At 39.8% G+C, this 15,364-nt stretch overlaps 1 protein-coding gene and 1 long non-coding RNA gene across 4 annotated transcripts in view; one reads left to right on the forward strand and one right to left on the reverse strand.

Annotated features, from left to right (window-relative positions):
• Dera (deoxyribose-phosphate aldolase (putative)) overlaps positions 1-15,364 on the forward strand; it is a 111,645-nt gene that overhangs the window by 70,994 nt on the left and 25,287 nt on the right. The window lies entirely within an intron of this gene.
• On the reverse strand, positions 5,077-7,840 carry LOC106147970. 2 transcript variants are annotated; one of them, XR_001233033.1, is made up of 3 exons: positions 6,119-7,840; positions 5,851-6,024; positions 5,077-5,510 (listed from the first exon to the last, which is right to left on the reverse strand). It is a non-coding gene; the product is annotated as an uncharacterized LOC106147970 (long non-coding RNA). The 2 variants fall into 2 exon arrangements; XR_001233032.1 differs by having other exon boundaries at positions 5,077-5,507; positions 6,119-7,838.

The following is a 15,364-nucleotide window of genomic DNA, read 5'->3' on the forward strand; positions in this document are numbered from 1 at the left end:
TACAGTTTTCTGTTTCACAATTTGCATTTGATTTTTAAAAATGTTTTCATTTCTCTACTGAGAGTCCCCATTATTTCATTCAAAATCATGTTTTTGTGTACATCTTTGTACATATTTACAATAGCTGGTATAAAATCCTTCTCTGTTAATTTGTACATCTGAGTTATCTCAGAGTCTGTATCTTAAACTACCAATTTCCTAGTTATTCAATTTATTTTATACAGTTTTATAGATACTTAATTTATTTGTTTTATACTTATTTCTGTCTGGAGTTCTTCATTGCTTTTGTTTTCTCATTAATTAAAATAAACTCAACAGGAGAAAAGGGTTTGTCATTAACACCCGTACTGATGATATATTTTATAATTTTGATAGCCATTTAGATTACTATATAAACATCATTCTCCAGAGAAAGAATAAATAGAAAGAGATATCTTAAATATGTTAGTCCAGTGTTACACATCACTTTAAGTAAAACCTTAATTAACCAAGGTGTTTGCATTTTTGGCAATACTGTGGTTTAAATGTTCTCTCTAACCCTTGTGTTAAAATTTAATCCCCAGTGCAACAGTATTAAGAGGTGGTCCTTTTAGAGGTGCCTATGTCTGCACCGTTGGCATTGTGGAAGGAGTAGGGCGGTCATCACAGGTAGGAGTGTGGGTCCCCCTTGCCCCCCACCTCTATTCGCACTACATTCGCTAGCCTTTCCACTGTGTTATGGTACAGCATGGAGACTCTTACCAGATGCCAGCACCAAGCTCCTACACTTCTAGTCTCCAGAACTGTAAGCCAAATAAATTTTTATTATTTATAGTATACCCACTCTGGGGTATAATCTGTTATATCAAGAGCAAATGGACTAAGATAGTCAACAAAATGATTCATAGCCTACTTTCAGTGAGTCTTGTCTAGCATATTTGTCAGCTTTCCTGTTGCTAGGTCCTGACATCTACAGTTTAGAGGAGGAAATGGTTTTTTGACTTATAGTTTGACAGGTTTCAGTCCATGGCCAGCTAGTTGTAAGGCAGAAGCATCATCAGGGAAGGGAATGGCAGAGCAAAGCTGCTGAATTCATGGTGGCAGGGAAACAAAATAGGGGAACAGCACCAGAGAAGAAAGAGCCAGGAACCAGATATAGACCCCGAGGTTATGCCTCCATGACCCACCCAGACACACCTAAAAGTGTGCTTTGCTAGTTCTTTAGGCAGCTCCCTAAGCCAGTCAAAGGGACACGTGACGGTTCTGTCGTGTTGAGTAATATTTTAGAGGAAGGAGTACTATTACATGAGTAAGAAGTCCTGGGCTCTTGTTCTGTGTTGTGTATTTTGTGACTGTGCAAGTACATCAATCTGATTATCAATTTAAATGAAGTAAGGTATATGAATATATTATGAACTGTAAGCTAAGTACCTTGAAGTTATTAGAAATGTCAGCATCTACCCATTTTACCCCAGTAAGGAGATATAATTGAATCTTTTTTGTCTAGACTATTATAAGGCATTACCGAGAACATAACTTTTTAAAACCATTTGACACAGCTGTAGAAGACATATACTGAGCTGAATTTTTTCTACACTGACCCCAGGTCACAGCATTGGTAGGATTGTTCAACAAGTCTTAGATGTGAAGTTGTTAGAAAAGAGAGATGGATGGGAGTGGGGGAGAGAGAGAGAGAGAGAGAGAGAAAATATTTGATTGAAAATTGCAATTAGCTGTGGTCCAGTTAATTGTATTTTTATGGTATACTGTTTTTCTGTCATCTCTTCTAATTTTTGTACTCTAGAAGCTATAACAGTCACATCAGCAATTCAATTTATTTGTATCCAAATGTTTAATTTAACTGCAGATAATACCTATAGCTGCCTAGAACCAACCTAGGAGCGGGACAAAAAATGAAATAAAAATATTTTGAGTAGATGAAAACTAGATGAAATAATCTATTAAAACAACAATAAACTCTACAGTTTCTTGACTATTTACTGTGTGCCAGGGACTGTTTTAAGGACTTTAAGATATTTATAAGTAATCTTCACAATATACTCATGCATAATAAAATAAAATCTGTTAAAAGGATCTTTTTTTGTAGCTCTTCTATATGGTCACTGTTGATATTTGGAAACATTGCAGGTACTTTGGTCTTTGTTACATCATTTCCTCTGTAATAGCCTTCCTCCTTTCCCTTGGCTATTTTTAAAGATTTAAATAAAGCTTCTGTATTCTGTCAGACTTCTCCTTGATCATATAGAGACAGAATTAATTGCTCGATCATACTGTTGTGCTCCTAGGACAGTGGTTAAGTACCAGTAGTATTTGTCACATAGAGTCATCACCAATTGTCTTCCCTGTTTAGATTTTTACCCCTAAAACTATGAGCTTCCCTGAGGTCAAGGACTACATTTTGTTATCTTTATTCCTTTGTGATTGTCTAGCGTATTTGTCAGCTTTCTTGTTGCTAGGTCCTGACATCTACAATTTAGAGGAGGAAATGGTTTTTTGACTTATAGTTTGACAGGTTTCAGTCCATGGCCAGCTAGTTGTAAGGTAGAAACATTATGGGGAGCATCTAGTAGAGTTTAAGAGAATATGTTCAAATACATGAATGACTGAATGAATGAATGAGAGAGAGAGAAATAGAGAGAGAGAGCGAATAGAAATAAGAGAAAGTGGAAACATGAAAAATGAAATTTGAAAATACAGCTATATCTTTCCAGATGTGCTTCAACCTCATAGAGTTTGAACATGTCATTTCAGACAGTAAACTTTTTTAAAAAATTGAACAGAAATACAGTTGAATTTATACCTTCAACAAGGAGATTATATTTCCAAGTCTTTTTTGACACTACACAGCAGTAGTATGACATAGTAAAACCTAGTAAGAATTGAGAAGTGGTTCTAGAGGCATTGGAGATCTAGGAAGGACTTTTTGCTTTGGCTTTTTGGTCAAAGGAAAATGGACCTTCCATTCACTTTACAGGAAACGTGGTGAGAAAATCTGAGAAAAGGAGAAGGTAGGGTAGGATGTAAACTATTTGAAGGGAGTATAATCAGGAGAGAAAACTAAGTGCCATGTTTATTTTTTTCATCAAGGAATCCAAGAGCAAGTTGATAAGAAAAAAGAGCCATGCTTGCAGAAAAGAGAAGTTGAAAGCAGGTCAATATACTGCCAAGGGATTTCAACCCCACAAATACACACATTAAGAATAATGCCAGAGGGGCTGGGGATTTAGCTCAGCGGCAAAAGCGCCTGCCTGGCAAGCGCAAGGTCGTGAGTTCGGTTGCCGGTACCGGAGAAAAACTAAAAACTAAAAAAAAAAAAAAAAAAAAAAGAATAATGCCAGAGTATGGAAAAGTGGCTTTATCTTTCAGTAGAGGTGGACTGTTTGCATGCATACAACAGCTAACAAGCTCTGCTCTGAAGTTTTTCTAGACCTTATCTTTGGAAATAATACAGGCATGATAAATAAGGTGGGAGTAGAAAAGCACTAAAGATGCAATCATAATATCATCAGGTTTGAGTTGCTGATGAAGATCTGTGGGAAGAGTACTAACACAAAAATACGGGGCTTGAGTAAAGACCTTGAAGGAATGCAAAATGAGTTTGGAACTTGGCTGGAATTTTGCAATGTGTAAGAAATCGGAATAGGGGCTGGGGATATAGCTCAGTGGCATAAGTGCCTGCTTGGCAAGCGCAAGGTCATGAGTTCGATCCTCTGTACCGCAAAAAAAAAAAAAAAGAAATCGGAATAAAAAAAATAGGAACCCAGGGAGGGGGTATTTGAAATTCAATTCAGTAAGATCAAAGTAATGCAGAAGCAACGACATGAAGCAAAGAAATAAGAGAAAATATAAGCGAAGTCATTAAATGATGTCATAAGGTGGGGGGAGGGAATAGTAGGGAGCTTGATAGGACAGTAGGAGGCCAACATACTAGAAAGGTACAATGATTAATAGCAAATTAACATTGAAGAGTTTTAAAATTTTAAATATGATTCAAATTATAAATGACACTGTAGATTTCTTTTTCTGAAGATTGTCCCAAGTCACACTGAGTTCTTTGTCTTAGGCTGCAAATCCTTCCATACTCAAGAATATTGATCCAGATGGCGCATCTAGACCCCTGTGGTGTTTCAGCCTGGTTTTTTTTTTTTTTCTTAATAAGATCTTGCCTTTCACAGAAAAGTCTATAATTTGTGAAAAGATGTGCTTCAATTGAAAGTTTATCATTGGAGAATGCATAAGAATAGATATGTATCAGGGTAAGAGTTAAAGGATTTAAAGTGTAACTTTATTTAGAGTTCTTTAAAGGACTTCAAAGTGTAACTTTATTTAGAGTTCCTTAAACTAGCCCTGAAAGTTAGACCAATAGGGCGAAAGCTATTAAACTTGCTGCGTCAACCACAGAGGATGTTTAAATTCAGGGCCTCAAACAGAAATTTCAGAAAATTTACCCTGACCAACCCCCTTTGCTGATGCAAAGAAACTGTAAAGGAAAGAAATGGTCAACCTTCTGGCTTCGCAGAAGTGCAGGAACTGGCGGTATATTTTGGTGTATGCAGGTCATTTTAACACAAAAGTTACATATATGACATTCATTTCAAGTGTCTTCTTTGCCTCTTCATGGCTAGCTTTTTGGGGGAAAAAAGAAAAAGAAAAATATTTTAGCGTCTGACATTTAAGGAAATGTAACCCAGTTTTTTCCAACATCACTTACCTACTTCCTCTGAATCTCATTTGCCTGGAGGATTTTACAGGGTGCAAGGCCAGCACATGTAAGACATAGGAAGTACTCAGTGAGTGGTTGTGCCAGGAATATGGACAAGGGCAGTGATAGATGTATCTGTAAACAATATGTGTAATAATTGTATTGAAGCTGAGTGTGGTGGCACATGCCTGTAACCCCAGCATTCTGGGAGGCTGAAAGAGGAGGAATACAAGTTTGAACGCAGCCTGAGCTACTCAGAGACTTGGAGAGACCATGTCTCAAAATTTAAAAGAAAAAAAAAATATTTAAAAGGCTAGGGGAGCTGGGGATATAGCTCAGGGGCACAAGCACCTGCCTGGCAAGCGCAAAGTCCTGAGTTTGCTTCTGGTACAAAAACAAAACAAAAAAACAAAAAAATAAATAAAAGGCTGGGGGATGTAGGTCACTGCAGAGGCTCTGGGGTCAGTCCCTAGTACCACACCCAAACAAAAAATGCTCAGGGTTCTCTAGAGGACCAGAGTCAATGTAAAATTGCAATCTATAATTAGGCAAGGGGACTTATTAGGTAGGTGTGTGTGGATTAGAGGTGGACTTGTTCACAGTGCCTTTGGTGATGCAGGAGGTCCAGCAGCTTCTCAATTGCAGAACTGGAAGGCATGGAGCAGGAGGGATCAAGGAGCAGTGCCGGTCTGAAGTTGGAAGGCTTGGCACTGCAGCTCAGGGGGAGTTGCTGCTGTGAGTCTGCGTGGGAAGGCTGCGGACACTGGAGTGTGATATTCGCAGACGAGGGCAGCAAAAGATGCACCTGCTTAAGCAGAATGGAGCTGTTATTAAGTGCAGTCCCTTTGATTCCATCCAGGCTGCAGACTTACCGGACAATGACCCCCACAGACAGGGTGGGCTTTCCCCTACCAGTGTGCTGGCCTGCGCGCCAGTCACCTTGGGAAACTCCCGCAGACACATCCAAAGATGTGCTTTGCTAATCTGCTGGGCATTTCTTAATCCGCTCAGGTTGGCATATCACAACTAATGGTCAGAATGAATTTTAAAGAAAGCTGCATTCTCCCATTAAAGAAACATGAAGAGATTTTCTTTTCTAAATGAAATTCTAGTTCACAATAGAGAGAGGTTAAATCTTGTTTACGTACCTGAGATGCTGTTATTTATTTGTAATCCCAAACACTTGGCATTTCTGTTATTCTTTCATCTGTGTCAGTTAGTTACTAATCTGTTCACAAACCTAAAATGCTGAGAAATTGGAATCCTTGAATGGATTCTTCAGTGTATTGTGCCAGGTAGATGCTTGATTGTTGAATGAAGAGCTAAATAAAGATAAATGATCTATGTTGGTTGTTTTCAGATTCTTTTCATACGATAACCCCAAGAGGAAGGTTAGAACTAGGATCTTAGCATCACCTTTTAGTAGATGAAAACTTGAACCTCAGAAATTAAGTGACTAGACCAAGGCCACACACTAAGTAGCAGAATCTTGAAGGACTGTGGACCCCAAATTCCATGGCTTTATTATAGCACAATCCTGCTTGGTATCCTGCGATTGATCTTTTTACAGGATATTGTCTGTAAGCTCTGTTTTACCTCTGAAGGCACAGATGTGTTTATAGAGTCCTAAGTGAGACTTTATGTTGCCCTGCACTCTTCTACTGAGGACAAGAAAAGGGAGACAGTAGAGAGGCCTGGTGTTGGAAGAAATGTAGTGGGTGATGGACACAAAACTATCATGAAAAAAAAAAACGAGAGCAAGCCCAGGACCCTGCCTTCATTGGCCCAGATGAAATCCTTGTCAAAGGGGAAGGGAAGGGTTCCAGCGCAGCAGGATCTTCCTTCAGGCAGCATCCACTGTTTTGGGTTTACTGCTCTTTGATGGCCCTGTAATGACACACCTGGAGAATTAGCAGGGTCTTGACTTACGACAGCAACTTGGGTTCTGTACAAAAGTTCTTACTTATTCTCAAATTCCCATGCCCTGGGTCCTGAGAGAACAGCTAAGGAGGGACAAAGCACGTGGACCTTTCTCTTTTCCATCTGAGGAGTGGTGAGGAGAGAAGTCTAAGCAGTGGGCAGTGTAGCACTGAGGAACAGGGTAGATAGGATAGAAGGGTGTTGGGGAGCAGAGATGATAGAGGAGCCTATTTAAAGGGAAGTCAGCAAAGGACAAGGGAAATTGAAACCTTCTTATGAAGAGTGGTTGAAAAGAAAGTGGATATGTAATGCAGGAAGGGAAGAATCATTGGATTGTAATATTGCATTCAAATATTGTAAGGCTTACTGGCAAAGGAGGAATTTTGCTGGAAAAGGAGGTAATAGGATTGGGACCAACTTTTAAAAGTTATAGGAAGATGGATTTGGTCCTAGTCACTATGAGAAAGAATTTTGTTAAAAGTCCAAGTCACCCGGAAGTTGAAGGGGGCATGTCAGGAGATAAGAGATGCTCTAAGCACAGGCTGAATGACAGCCGGACAGTCGTAAGATACATAAGACTTAAGATAGACGTGAGCTACTCAGTAACCCCTGGAGGTACTGTTTCAGAGTCTTGTAATCTGTAGTAGAAGAGAACAGTGTTCTGTACACACAGGAACAGATTCATACATGTAGCTGTGTGTGTGTGTGTGTGAAATTTTAGCCTAGTTTACAATCCAGTTATCTGGGCCCTAAAATACAGAAATAATGGGAAGAGAGGAATGTGTTAGTTTCCTGAGGATGCTGTAGCAATGTACCGCAAAAGTGGGTGGGTTAGAACGAGGTCAATTTATTCTCATGGTTCTGTGGAGTCCAGAGTCACAGTATGGGCAGGACTGTGCTTCTTCAGGAGCCTGCCAGGAAGAATCCTTCTTGCCTCTTTTACTTTTCTGGTGTTTGCTGAGGTCCTTGACAGCCTCAGGCTAATAACTCTATCCCCTGATCTCTGCCTTCACTGTCACATGATGACCTTGTTTCTGCGGGTGCTTTTCTTTTCTTGCAAGGACATCAACAAGAGAATGGCCCATCTTACTCTGTGACCTTGGGTTAACTAATGACATCTCCAAGTACCCAGTTTCCACATCTGATCACTTTTTGTTGAAGTGTTGGGGTTTGTGATTTTGACATATCTTTTGTGGGGACATAATCCAGCAGGGAGAAATAAATAGAATGCTTTTTTTTTTTTTCTTTTGAGACAAGATCTTACTATAGAGTGGAGACAGGCCTAGAGTCACTAGGTATCCCACGCTGGCCTCAAATTCACAGCAGTCCTCCTGCTTCAGCTTCCCAAGTGCTGGGATTACAGGCATGCACTACCATGCCCAGCCAGAAATAAAATTCTTGCTCTCTAGTTGTTTTATTTCTGTATAAGAAGTTAGAGAGAAATATTTCGAGTCAAAGCAGCAAACTTGAATCCAGGTACAAAAGATTGATTTTTCCCTCTAAGCAGTGTTGTATGGCTTTGTGGATTGGGGAAATCTAGTAGATATTAAATATTTTTATCTGCAAAAAGCATTTCGTAAGGTTCTCAATGGGAGATTAATGGCTAAAATAAAGAATGAGGCATTAGGAGATAAATTTGCTTATGAGCAAGAGACAGAGACTAACGGTGGAAGGAAATACTTTTTAGATTGGAAAAGAGTGACATACAGCACAAGCCAGGAATCAGTTTTGGGACCTATGGGTTTTTCACTTTATTTTTATTGGACTTTATAATAAAAATACAGATCTTCAAACAGTCCAAGACAGAGTGAGTAATACTACAAGCATCAGTAATCAAAAGTTATTCTCTATCATAAACTAAATGACTGATAATAAATACTGACACAAGACTGCACAATGTACCATAATATTATAAAATGGAGCGGGTGGTTGTCCTGTGTTCTTTTTCCCCTCTGCATGGGTGAATATTTCTTTATTTGTTTTTGAAAAAAATATTTTCATGTTTCTAGGTTTACTTTATAAGCCAAATAAATGAAAAAAAAATTTTTTTAAATTTGGGGAGATATGTTAACTGCAGGAAAAACTGGTCAAAGCGAGACAAAGGTTATATTGCCATCACTAGAATAAAGAAATTAGGGACCCTGTGTGTTAAATTGCTCAGCAAGCTATTCAATGAAAAGACTTTTAAGAAGTGAGGAGGTGTTATTGAAATCATCAGCTTATTCTACAATCGGGACTTTAATGGAAGCATATACAAAAATGTCATTGTTAGGAAGATGAAACTACGTATCTGAGGGAGTAAAATAGAGCTGCAAATTTTTTTCTTCCCTTTTAAAATTTTAACATGGCTCTACAAAAATCCGTAAAACTCTGGGATTGTATACATCATTTTTTGCCTTCCCGATCACCCGTTAAGTACATGGAAAATATACTTTTCAAGTTGGAATTTAGCCTGCAACTCCTTTTGTCTAAGTTACTAAAAGGTCTTTTAAAAAATTCGTCTTATCCCCATTATTTGCCAAAGAAAGAGATTAAATAAAGAAAGAGATTAAATAAATACACAAATTTCACTCCTAAACATTGAAATACTTCAACTATAAAGGGTGTAAAGTATGAAAAAGGTTGATTCACTTTGAACCTTTCATTATACAATCAAAACAAATTCACTCTAACTAAAATAAGTAAATAGCCAGGCGTGGTTGGTGCATGCCTGTAATCCCAGCACTTGGGAGGCTGAGGCAGGAGGGTTGTTACGAGTTTGAGGCCAGCCTGAGCTACAAAGTAAGCTCAAGGCCAGCCTGAACTGCATAGTGAGACCCTGTCTAAAAAGACCAACCCCCCCAAACTAAAATAAATAAATAGATAGATAGATAGATAGGTAGATAAATAACTATATAAACTAAAGCAGGCAAGTAAATCAGAATACCACTTGGCAGGAGGTTCTTCACCTGAACTCCACAGTAGAGCTTCCTGAAAGACTTCTTAAACTGTTGAAAAGATCCAAGCCCTGGAGGATCTGGTTTTAATGGTCTTGATCAGATCCCAGGGAATCAGTACTTTTTCAAAAAAGTACTTTGGAGAACTTCCCCAGGTCCTTCTGTTGTGGAAGCATGAATGCAAACCTCTGCTCTAGAATCCATGTTTCTCAATGATAATTCAGCAAGTCTTTCTATAGGCACTTGTAGTTTAGAAATTATTTAGAGAAAGAGTGTCAGGTTCTGAGGGGGAACCTTAGGGATAGATAGACCACAGTTACGGGTAGTTACTTACTTTATGAGTCACTTACGTGCTACACTGAACCCACATTCCCAGAGAAATAAGATTATACATGGCAGTTTTGTCTCTAGGCCAGTCCAGAGCTTAGCTATGTAACCATAGCTCTGTAGGTTCTAACCAGCAGGTGTCACTACTTTTTTAAGGACATGAACTAATATTCCTGATTTGGGTCTCTAAGAACATTGTTAATCTGAAGCAATGCCAAGGTGTCTCCTTCCATTTTTAATGTACTAGGGTTAGAATTTGAGTAGGGACTTGCCCAGTTCCAAGCTCCACTGGGGATGAGAGAAAGTGATGGGTTGAGTGGTGTTAAGGGCCTGGGTGAAGACTGAGGAATCAGGGAAGAGGGAGTGAGAGTAGTTAGGAAGAATGGGATGTCAGGGTCCTGCTGTCTAAACACCTAGGGATAATTCCTTTCAATAGCATCATCTAAGAAGTAAGAAGTATTTCCCGGACACTGTTCTCTTTTCTAGAAGGACTAGAAAAGAGAGGAGAATCAGTCTGATCTCACCCCTGGCATTTACACAATGGCCTATGTCTTAGTCTGATAAGGAAGTAAAAAACAGAGTATGTGACTGATGCTGTGCAAATGAAGAAACCACTGGGACACCTTTTCCGTGCACTGCAGGAGCACAGCTAACCCTGGAGTCATAGAAGAGTCAGCAAAGTGAATGCCCTCAGTGTGAGAGTCAGTAGGTGTGGAGGTGCAGAACAGCACTTCAGGCAAAAAGATCATGGTTTCATTGTGCAGAGATGGCATATTATGGTGAGGAAGTCGTGGGGAAGAGGATAAGTGGGAAGGTGGCAGGAGAGGTAGGAGGTAGAGCTGGTCAGTTGCTTGGGACTAAGTGTCATCTAAGCGATCTGGGTTTCCTTGGTTGGGGATCTGGAAGGTTTCCTGTCTAAGGACTGAGCAGTAGACTGAATTGGGTAATCCATCCCTTTACTCATTCACTCTTTGGGGCTGATGGACTGTCTGCCATTGTCAGACACTGGGGACAAAGATGATTATGGCATCCACACTTACCCCAGACGCTTTGTAGTAGTGGTATAGTGGTTGGATTATCTCAGGGGTAGAACCCATGGGAACCCAGTGTGCTTGCTGGACCCAGCTCCCAGGAGGGCGCTGTGATTAGCAATCTGAGGGGCCAGGAGAGGGAGTGGAGCAGAGGCAGTGTGGTGGGGAGAGAGGAGCAGATGGCTGTGGGACGAGCAGGGGGCAGAACTAATAGTGCTTAGGAATAACTTTGTGCGGAGAGGGCAAGGGAGAGAGCAGGACTGACAGATTTGTCAGGATGGGGAATTTAAGAGAAACAAGGATTTTCTCCATCCCAGGAGCCATAGCCTCTACTTCCCTTTCTAAAACTTTCACCTGTTCATTCTGTTACTAATCTATTACAGAATGTACCCCCGCCGCCATTGTAGAATTTCTCTGTTCTTTTAACAAGGGAAAAAAAATTAACATTTTTAAAGGAAATCTGAGAAGGCTAGGAAGGTAAAATGCACTGCTTTTTTAGTATAGAAGCATTAGCAGAACAAAGTGTGTAAATCAAAATGAAGAACTACTACAATTGTTTCAGGGATTTTAGAGAAAAAAGAAATTCATGCCTTTGCTTGGATTATCAGAGTGATGGTTTGCTTGCTGGCAATGCAAGTATGAGTGTACTAGATGCTGCCTGTAAAAAATATATCACCAACTGAGGCATCGAAAGTAAGTTTCCTGTGTTAAGAAGCTGCTAAATTGGGCAGGGACAACAGAAAGGCACTGAATAGTCAATGAAATTGGAAAGAATTTAGATCATCCGTGTCACAAAGCTAGTAAAAAGCTGTTTGTAGAATATTAGCTGCTATCACACTGGTTTGATATTAACATTCTAGTGAATAATTAAAATATGCCTGTTTATTTTTTAATAAAAAGGAAAAGCATGTAAGTTACCTTAGAGTTTATAACGATACCTATAGTTGCATCTGTCAGATGTTGAGGTTTTTACCAGAAATGTGGATGAGATGACTGAGAAAATTCAAAAGCCAGGGTTCTCTGCTTTTCTCTGCAGTCTTATTTTACAGCATTCAATATTATAATGCTTTTCAGAAAAATAAAATAAAAACCCTTAAAGCCACTTTGAAGCATTTTCATTATAGTTTATATTTCCTAAATTGAGTGGTTATTAAATATATTTTTTCTGCTGGAGTTATTTTTGAAGTGCATTTCTCATTTCATTTTCTCTCCCTCAGCACATACCCAGGCAGAGCTGATACTGCCTCTTGCTGCCTTGCTTTTAAAAAATCCAGACTCCCAGGAGATGATCAGTTTCTTCCTTATAATTGAATATACTTCTCTGTTAAATCCAGCCCTTTCCGCTAACTGGTTTCCTCAGTTCTTTCTTCAGGGCTGGGGTGGGAAAGTTCAGTTTGTTATTCAAGACAAATGAATGTGAGAAAAGAGCACTTTGCACCAAGACTGGAAAGAGACTCATACTGAGTAGCAGAGACACAGTCGCTTGTGAAGCCATAGTTTTGTATGATGTGATGGATGCACTTAAAGATGTTCAGTATTTTAGTAACAGTAGAATTATTGGACCCCACCAGTTACTGAAAGACCTGCCTGAATTTTATGTCTGGTAGATAGTAGTAACTAACAGCATGAAAAGAGAGGAATTGCAGTGGAGGAAGGACAAGAATAAAGGAAATGGTGTTAGAAGAATAATTTTCTAAAGAGGGCAACATAATGAACTGGGAAGAGATCAAGACTGAATGCTCTGTTTCCTGCTCCTTAGAGTGAGTCAGACATGCTGGAGTGCTAGAGAAGCAAGTATTTTCCTGGAGACTTTGTGAGAGTTCAAGTGCTTTGGGAGGTCAGAAGGGAAGTCCTGGTATGGACTTTTCAAACAAAACATTACTTTCCTCAGTGCCCCAATACAGTCCAATTAAATAAAACTGGGATAATGGTTGCAGGTGGTTTGTAACCATCATTTTTATTCTTCGACTCTAAATTGTTTGCCAGAGAAATCACAAATGTAGAAGGTACCAGGTGGGACCCAGTGTGTGCAATCTTGAGTTAAATGTGATCTGGAACTAGCAAGAACTTTAGCAAAGACCTTAGGAATGCTCTGGGTTCTCGGAGCTGTCCTGTAGGATTTTCCTTTTTCTCCCCACCCCTTTAATTTTGATTTGGAGAAAAATCTTATATATTCAGTGAATACAGTGTGATTTGATATACACTGTGACGTAATTACTAGGTCAAGCTAATTAAAAGACCCAGCTCTGCAAATAATGGCTGTGTGTGTGTGTGTGTGTGTATGTGTGGTGAGAGTACTTAAAATCTGTGTGATTTTTTGGCTATGCCCTGTTTCATTCTCCCCCTTGTCCCCTCTCTGATGAGAATGGACCCCGGGGCCTTGTGCGTGCTAGGCAAGCACCCGACCACTGAGCTCCATCCCCAGTCCTCGTTTCATCCTTTCCTTAGTCCCAAACCTTGCCCCAGCGGTGTAGTACCATACCCCAGAGAGTTAAGTTTGGATTCCTTCTGACCTCACCACAATGTGTGAACACTGCAAGACCCACCTTACTCCCTACTCCTTATCACCGCAAACTAGGTGTCTTAAACAATAGGAATTTATTTGTGCACAGTTCTGGAGGCTGGGGTTCTGAGTTCAAGGCATGAGCAGGGTTAGTTATTTCTGAGGGCTGTAGGGGAGAATCTGTCCCATGTCTTTCTCTTGGCTTTTGGGGGTTTGCTGGCCATCTTTGGCATTTGATCTTGGCCTTCATGTTCTCATGATGTTCTCCCTGTGTGTGTTTCTGTCTGTTCATGTGGTGTTCTTTGGAGAAGAACACTAGCTGTATTGGGTCAGGGGCCCACTCACCTCAGTATGACTTTATTTTAACTGTATTATATCATCAGTGACCCTGTTTTCAAATAAAGTCATATTTTGATACCCTGGGGATTCCATCCATAACAAATGAGTTCAGAATGAGGAAAACAACTTGAGAATCCTTTTGCTCATTTTGCCTATGTGGCTGAGGGTTGACTTCTTCCGTTAGACAGGGAGAAGCTCCTAGACTGAATTTCTCTCTAGGGTGGTGGCCAAGATGCCTGGTAAAAGCAGCCTCGAAGTGGCAGTGGAAAGGGAAGTAGGAGTGTGAGGCTGGTGGAAGAAAAACAGGTGAATGTGGCCAGTGGGGAATGGTCAGGAGGAAGGAATGACAAAACTTAGCTCATAGCAGGTCAGAAGTCCTCCGAATTGTTCGCGTCTGAGAAGCTTCCAGCTTCCATAATTCCGTACCATTTGCTGAAACCTGGGCACCTGCCCTTTCCTGCCTCTCCATCTTGAGTGCCCTTGTCCAGATTTTAATTGGTTCTGGTGTTACACCTCAAAGCCAGCCCTTCCCCAACGGTGTGCTGCGTTGTGGAGACGGACAGTGAGGTGTGGCCTGGCCTTGCTGTACCCTCAGAAAACCTTGTTATGCAAAACACTTACGGAGGCTGGTAGGATAATACGTTAGGCTTAATAAGGATAAAATGTGCTATTCTGGGCTGGCCTGGGACTTAACTACCACATGAAATCTGGAGACATAACATTTTAATTTCCAGCCAACCATGAATTTACAAACTTACAGAATATAATCCACTTCTAGACTGGAGAATTGCATTATTAAACTGCTCAATTTAATAATTAAAGGTAGAAAAATGTAATTGGCCCATGTAGTCAGCCAGCAGCTTAATATATACAGATTGTTCGAAGCTAAAACCAAGTATTCGGAATACAAATAGATGAGGAAAAAAATGAAAAGCACAAAGAAGTCGCACAGAAACTTTACATAGACAAAGGGAACCCCTGAAAAAAGCAAAATAAAACAAAATTAAAAACGCTTTAGGCATTTCCTAACAACCATGGCCCCCATCACATCTTTTTTTTTAACTTACAAATTTAGAAAAAATGTTACTGTAATCCAGCATAGACAGTGTATTTAAAAGTGTACCTTGATTTAATATAATTATCTTACGTTTTTTAAATGTTTTTTGGCCAGTTAGTCTGGCTCTTAGCTTGTGCATATGATAATTAACTTGATAAGGACTTATAAATAAATGAGTCTGATGCTAGCAAAAAGAAATAGACTCAGCTTGTTGGAACCCTTAATAAAATATTACTTGTAACCGGGTGTGGTGGCGTATGCCTGTAATCCCAGCACTCAAGAGGCTGAGACAGGAGGATCATTGCAAATTCAATGCAGCCTGGGCTACAAAGTGAGCTCAAGGCCAGCCTGAATTGCATAGCGAGACCCTGTCTCAAAAAGACAAAAAAAAAAAAAGTAAATACCACAACTGTATATTTTTGTAATTGCATTTAAAAAAAAAAAGAAGAGGAAAAAGGGAGTCCATATTGGTGTTTTCTGATATGAGAGAAAAGGACTGGCCATCGCCCTACATTTTTAAGGTGGTCACTTTAACTTACGAAACTGTAT

This window comes from Chinchilla lanigera, unplaced genomic scaffold (genome assembly GCF_000276665.1).
Source record: "Chinchilla lanigera isolate Chin_1 unplaced genomic scaffold, ChiLan1.0 scaffold00012, whole genome shotgun sequence".
NCBI classification, from domain to species: Eukaryota; Metazoa; Chordata; class Mammalia; order Rodentia; family Chinchillidae; genus Chinchilla; species Chinchilla lanigera.